Here is a 7484-nt window from a genome sequence, read left to right as displayed (position 1 = left end):
CTGACAAGATAGTATTTGCTCAAGGGCCAGAAAGAGGGAAAGGAAGTAATCCATGTGTATAGCTGGGAAATGTTTGCCAAGTTCCTTGCAAAGTTTCTGAGATAAAAACTCAGTGGGTTTGAAGAACAGCAAAGAGGTAATAATACAGGTGGTGCAGAGTAAGGGAAGGAGAAACTGGTAGAAAATAAGATCAAAGAGGTACCAAGGGGTGGGCAGACAATATAAGATCTCATAAGCCACAGTAATGACTTTGGGTTTTAGTCTGGGAGAGTTGGAAGACAATGCAGTCTTAAGTGGAAGAGTCCATAATCAGACTTCAGTTTTTACAGGACCATTTTGGCTTCTGCGTTAAAAAATAAAATAAATCTATAAGTTAAAGAGGGGAAAAAGCAGGATACCAATGGGAAAGCTGCTGCAATGTTCTTGGTGAAGAATGTTGGTAGCTGGGACCAGGGTAGTAGTTTTGGAGAGGATGAAAAGTAGTCCGATTTAGATGTATTTTTAAGGTAAGGCCAACAGTACCTGCTGAGAGACTGGATATGAGGGCAGGGTATAAAACAAAGTAGGGAGTCGAAAAAACTCCAAGAGTTTTAAACAAACACCTGGAAAAATAGAATTTATATTTACTATGGAGAGATGACTGACTGTGGAATGAGAAGGTTCTAAGAGGATGAAGGTTTTGCTTTCGAATATAACGTGTTTAAGATGATTGGTGATCGTACAAGCGAAGATGCCAAGTAGAGAAATGAGAGATGAGTTCAGGGGGAGGGCTGGGCTGCAGATGGAGATTTGGGGATCCTCAGTTGAAAATGTACTTAAGAGAGTGATAACAGAGAGAAGAAGAGATGTGAGGACCTGGGAGCCTCCAACATTTAGGGTTTGGAGAAACAACAGGACCTAGCAAAGAGACTGAGAAAATACAGACGCCTGTAGAAGTAGAGATCCGACTGATGGGGAATCCTGCAAGCCGAGAGAGGAAGCCGCATCAACTGAGTCAGTTCCAGCTAATCTAACAGAATGCCATATGTCGTATGGGGGCTTATAAAAACACAAATTTATTTCTCATAGTTCTGGAGTCTGGAAGTCGGAGATCAGGGAGCAGCATGGTCAGGTTCTGGGGAGAGCTGTCTTCTGGGGTGCAGATTTCTCCTTGTATCCTCACATGGTGGAAGCAGAAAAAGGAGGTATGCTCTCTCATGACTCTTCTTACAAGGGCACTAGTCCCATCCATAAGGACATCACCCTCAGGATCACATCTAATACTGTCCCACCTCCTGATACCATCATATTGGGGAGTAGAACTTTAACATATAAATTTAGGGAAGGACCCAAACAGTCAGTCCCCAGCAGAGAGCATTTGCATTGAGCTAAATATGTTGGCAGGTCAAATAAGATGAAGACTAAGAATAAAGAATGAAGGTTAGTACTGCCCCCCAAGAGACCCCCAATATGGAGGTCTTTGTTATCTTGGAAAAAGAGAAGCTTGATGTGAAGCTGCTAGAGGTCATGGATGAGAGAAACTGGAAATAATGAATGTATCTCCAGTTTTGACAGAAAAGGGGAACGAAAACATGGGACAGCATCTAAGGGTGAGGGATGGGATCAAGAGAGGATTCCTTTTTTTCTTATGGGAAGAGCAATAACACGTTTCTATGCTTTGGGGGATGATACAGTCAAGAGGGGGAAATTGACATGCCAAGGAGGTGAGAAATGCCCAAGTAAGGGGGAAGGAATTGAATCTAATGAATCTGACTGAATCTAATGGAAGGTGGGAGGGGCTGGCCTCAGGCAGGAGCATGGAGAATTCCTCTCTAGCAGCAGGAAGGAAGGCAAAGTGGAGGGGAACAGGTGCAGCAGGATGAGTAGATGTGATGGAGGGAGCTTGGGGAAGTTGGGGAAGGTCTCCTCTGAAGGACTCTGTTTTTTCAGTGGAATAGGGAACAAAGGAATTAGCTGAGAATAAGGATCGAGACTGATGCGTTAGGGGCTGGAGGGGTGAAGGAAACACATGGAACAGTCATCCAGGCGAGTGGACCCAGAAATGCAGTATGACTGCAGGGCAACACCAGAGTCCATTCAATAGTAGTGGTTACAAATTTAAATGAGACCGAGAAGCTGGAAAAGGCAGGGACCGAAGAGGCAGAGAGTGAAGAGCTGGAGGGTGTGGTGAGCAGTGAGGAGCAGGTGTAGCTAAGCAGCGGGGGGGGGGGGGGGAGGGCGACACAGCAGAGGAAGGAACTGGAGTGTTGTACACCCTATTAAGGATTTTATACTTGAACCTACAAGATAAAAGGGAGCTAATCCTGCTTTTCGAGCAGTGCAATGGCATTATTTAATTTGGTTTGCCAGAGAGAAAATTCTGGTAGGTATGAACATGATGGGCTAAAAGTTTTTATTGGATATACAGACTTTGTGGTAGCTAAAATTCCTTCTTATAACCAGAAAATATAGTTCGCTCTATAAAATGAACCTGGTAAATAAAAGTTTTCCTAACAGAACGTTGTTGGAAAAATCCGAACCCATCGTGAGTCCCCACTAAGCTTTTTATCTAAGTGGCTTTCTTAATTTCCTAGTTTCCTCATAAATATGGGCCATGTGCTCTAACAAAAATCTGTCTTTGCGGGGCACCTGGGTGGCTCAGATGGTTAGGCATCTGCCTTCAGCTCGGGTCATGATCCTGGGGTCCTGGGATCGAGCCACACATCGGGCTCCCTGCTAGGCAGGGAGTCTGCTTCTCCCTCTGCCTCTGCCTCTCTCTCTCTCTCTCTCTGACTCTCATGAATAAAAAAAAAAAAAAAAAAAAAAAAAAAAATCTGTCTTTGCCCTGCCTCAAGGTGAGCAGAAAGAAAATCTTCTATGATGTGGCTTGTTAAAAAGAAAAGGAAAGAGGAAAGCAAATTCATGTGCAATAAATCAACTATCTCTCATGATGGAAATCTGCATGATTACTTTGGACATAATGTATTGCCTTTGTTTCTGGCTGACTTTTTCTAAATTAGTGAAGCTTTTAAATGACCAAATACTGCACATTTCACACACTCTCACACACACTCACACTCACACACAGTATGAAACACAAGTGAGTAGAATATAACATAAATGCACTAAGTACACAGAAGATTAACTTTCCTGTAAATTGTAAAATAACTGCTTTGGGAACACTTTCTATTTGATAACTTCACAAGCAAATTTATCTTGACTTATAATTTATCAACCATTTTTAGAAATACTGTTTTTAATGATCATCCTAAATACAAATGTGATTAAGTTTCAGAAGGAGGTAAACTTGTTTTCTCTTCAGTAAATTTATCATGCCTAAAGCTGAAAGGATGTCAGTTTTGCAAAAGACAATTCCAACAGACAACCGTACTGATATCAGAACCATCATTTCTATGAAAGCAGATTCAGTGAGGCTGTATCCTTGACTCAAAATCACATGTCATTTTTGGAGGGAATCCCAGAAACTCTCTTCCACGTGATGACTGTCATCCAGGAATTGTCCTTTTTTACTGATGAAAAGGAATGTTCAAACTATCTTTATCATGACTCTAGGATCTGGTGTTTCTAGTCAGTTCTAAAATGGTCTCAGTTCTAAAATGGTCTTAATTCATTTCCTTCAGGTTACTTACCTTAATCCTGAATACCCAAATAAAAGCAACCTCAAATTAATTCTTTGATCATTAAAGAAAATGGGTCTACAACAAAGATATATACCAAACCTTACTAGCTAAGATAGCATGCTTATCTCTTCCAAGTTACTAAAAAATTAATGCTTTCATTCAGCTTAATTAAGTTGACACTTAATATATGAGGGGTTCCTAGGGAAACAACAGTAATTTATGCTTGGAGATTCAGGCTATTTCTTCGTTTTAATTATCAGTCGTTGTGAGTATGTTACTGTCTACAGGTTTATTCTAGACTGATTTTAAGTCTCTAAATCGATATCAGACTCCAAAAGTATTGATTTTTATCTAAGCCTTTAGCTCATTTGCAAGGTGCATTTGCTTTGAACAAAATTTATTTGGATAAAAGGGTCTGGTCTTCTATTTTTAGGAGCTATGCAGACATAGAAGGAGAGAACCAACAGCTTCCGCATACACAACTTAAGAGCCATCCCTGCACCCCTGATATCAATTTAAAAGAACCATGACGTGGTCACTTGATCAATATCTGTAAGCTCAGAGCAGAGGTTTGGAGCCGCCAAAGGAAGACCAGAGCTCAATAGGCATGAGGGGCCACAGCGTGACCTGTTGTATTGCCATCTACAGATCAAGATGAAAAGTACTGACACCCACTTCCCTGTAGATTTAATGAATGCACAACTTGTATCCAGGGGAGATACATTTTTCAACCCAAATATAATATACTTTTCAAAGCAAAGCTCATTCTAAAATACAAAATCTATAGAGAAGAATTTTAATTTCTATTTTAATCAGCTGCACCCAAAAAGAGAATGATATTCTCCTAACTATAAATAACTGACTTTCAAAACCTACGATGGTTTTTCACCATCAGAGCTCTGGCATGTTATCAAGAACACATGTTAAACCCTTATAACAAAAGCAATGACCTTCTCCTATTTTAGAATAAAATAACAGCTATTTCCTTGACATTATGAATTCATTGTATGATTCTGACCTCTTAAAAAGGAAACAAACTCTCTTAGTATTCTTAGTTGCTAAATCTTGCAAAGGGAAGAAAAAATTTAGATAATCATTAAGGATAACAGAAATTGCAGCGGTTTAAAAAAAACAAAAGACATGAGATTCAAATTCAACCTGGGGTATAATTACTCAGATTCTAAATTTACTCCCATGTCCTGAAATGGGACACCATCTTTAAAGGTACAACTGCTTATAACATATAAGGCAGAAGTATGGTTTCTCCCCATTCATCTCGGTGACTGTGTAGGAGAAGAGAGAAAGTGGTCTTGTGAGCCCATGAGAAACCAAGTTAAAATCAGAATGACACCATTTACTAGTACTGTGACCTCAGAAACATGACTTAATCTCTTCTGAGCCTCAGGCTGTATATTCTCGAAATGAAGAGTAATCATACTTACCTTATAGGGAGGTCATGATGTTCAAGCTAAGAATGTAAGTCAAGTGTTAACAATGCCAGGATCTGAGAATCTAGAGGTAGAGGGAAGAGACAAGCAGATACTAATAAACAGAGTTACAATTTGGGATAAGGGCAAATGGGGATTAGCACTGGGGTGAGCCCATAACGGGGGCAAGGGGAAACAGAAAAAAATGCATCCGAGACGTGACGACATAGGTACTATAGACAGAAACCTGTTATGGAATGAATTTGCCCCCCAAAATTCATACACTGGAGCCTTAACTACCCATTTGACTGTGTTTGGACATTGGATCCTAAAAGGCAGGCGTAATGAAGGTTAAATGAGTCATTAGGGTGGTTCTAATCCAGTGTAACCGGCGTCCTTCTAGGAAGAGAGTAGGCACCAACACACACAGAAGGAAGAGCGTGTGAAGACAGCAAGAAGGTGGCCCCAAGCCACGGAGAGTGGCCTCGGAAGAACCCCAGTCTGCTCACACCTCGATCTGGGTGGTGAGAAAATAAATTTCTGTTGCTTAAGCCACCCAGTCTTTGGTACTTTATGACAGTAGCCCTGCAAACGAATACAAAATCCCAACAGTGACTCCCTCAGCAAATGGCTTCTGAGCCTTCGTACGAGCCAGGCACTGTTGCAGGACCGCAGGGCCCAGCAGTGAACAGAGGGGGTGTGGTCCTTGTACGCCAGGGGCTTACAGTCTGGCAGGCACCGCAGCAGGACACAGACAGGAAGCAAGGAAGCAAGACAGGGGATGCTAAGTGCCAGGAAGAAAAAGAAACCTGAGTGTGCCGGGCATGCTCACGGAGCAGGGGGCAGGCACAGTGGCGGCAGCAGAGGGAACAGTGGGCGGGAAAGGGGAGAGGAGGTCGGGGAGGTAACAGGCTCGGTCGGGGTCGAGAGGACGTGTGTCGAACGCAGGTGGAGTTGTGAGTCTGGAGACGTTGAGCTGCGGGCAGTGGACCAAGACTTGGAGGCCCCAGCAGGCCCGGAGATGAGAAGCCGGACTGGCTGAGATCTTACAGGGGTAAGTAGGGCTGGAAATCAGACGGGGCGCCAGGACCAAGACCGGGCTGTTCTACCATTTCGGAAGATGTGGAGGAAGCAACGGAGATGCTGGTAAGCAGTGGCCACGGGCGTGGGAGGAGGCAAGAGTAACCAGCCACGTCCTTCAAGCCACGTGGGGAGAAAGTACTTCTCAAAGAAGGGAATAGGGGCGCCTGGGCGGCTCTGTCGGGTAAGCGTCTGCCTTCGGCTCAGGTCATGATCTCGGGGTCCTGGGACCGAGCCCCACGTCGCGGCTCCCTGCCCTTTGGGGAGCCTGCTTCTCCCTCTGTCCCTCCTTCTGCTCGTGCTCTTTCTCTCCAATAGATAAATCTCTAAAAAGGAAAGGGAAAAATTACTATGTCTGTAAAATTGTTCCAAGTAGTTAACAAACTGGGGCTTGAGACTCGACCGTGAGCTTTGCGATGTGACTGTCATTCATAAATGAGGTAAGAGCCACCCTTCTACGGTTAAGTGGGAGAGAAAGCCCGCGCAGACTTGGATTTAAGAGAGAGTGAGGAAAGGGTCTGCAGGCACCGGGCGCAAACAGCGCTACGGAGTAAAGAGTAAAAGGGTGGCGGCAGGTGGGAAATGAGGGCTGCCCGCCACAGAGGACGCCCGGGTCAGAGGAGAGGGGAGAGCGGCTGGAGCCATGCTTCTGATGCGGGAGAGAGGGCGGGGGTGGCTTACCGGTGTCCCGGTTAGAACGGGGCTCCACCGCAGGGACGGGACCCAAGCCAGAGCCGTGGGGACAGATGTAGGTGAGCGGGTGTGATGTGCTGAGAGTGTGACAGTCAAACACTACAGACACCCTACGTACTCTCTGCCCACAAAACTCTGTCACCATCAGGATTCTGACAGTGATCCACTCAAGAAACAACATCGACATCTCCACGGGGACCCCTCTGTCCTTTGACAACAGCCACCCCCACCCCGTTCCCACCTGGCAATCACTGATCTGCTCTCCATTTCTGGAATTTTGTCATCTCAAGAGTGTTATGTAGAATAACATTCAACTGTATGTAGAATCACACAGTATGTGACCTTTCGGGATTTGCTTTTTCCCATCAGCATCGTTCTCTGGAGATTCATTCGGGTTGTAATGTGTATCAATGGTGTGTTCTTTTTTAACTGCTCATTGGTTAGAATCCCGCGGTATGGGCCTACCACCGTTGAACCATTTCCCTATTGAAGGACACGTTGTAGTAGGCTGGATGATGGCTACCCAAGAAGTCTAGTCGTAATCCCGGAATCTGAGTCCCATCGATGGGATTTACTTAAGAATCTTGAATCCTGGATTATCTCGGTGAGCCCTAAATGGAATCACAAGTATCCTTCTAAGACAGAAGCAAAAGGGGGCTTGACA

This window comes from Zalophus californianus, chromosome 11, assembly GCF_009762305.2.
Source record: "Zalophus californianus isolate mZalCal1 chromosome 11, mZalCal1.pri.v2, whole genome shotgun sequence".
Taxonomy (NCBI): domain Eukaryota; kingdom Metazoa; phylum Chordata; class Mammalia; order Carnivora; family Otariidae; genus Zalophus; species Zalophus californianus.
Note: the sequence above shows the minus strand (reverse complement) of the source record.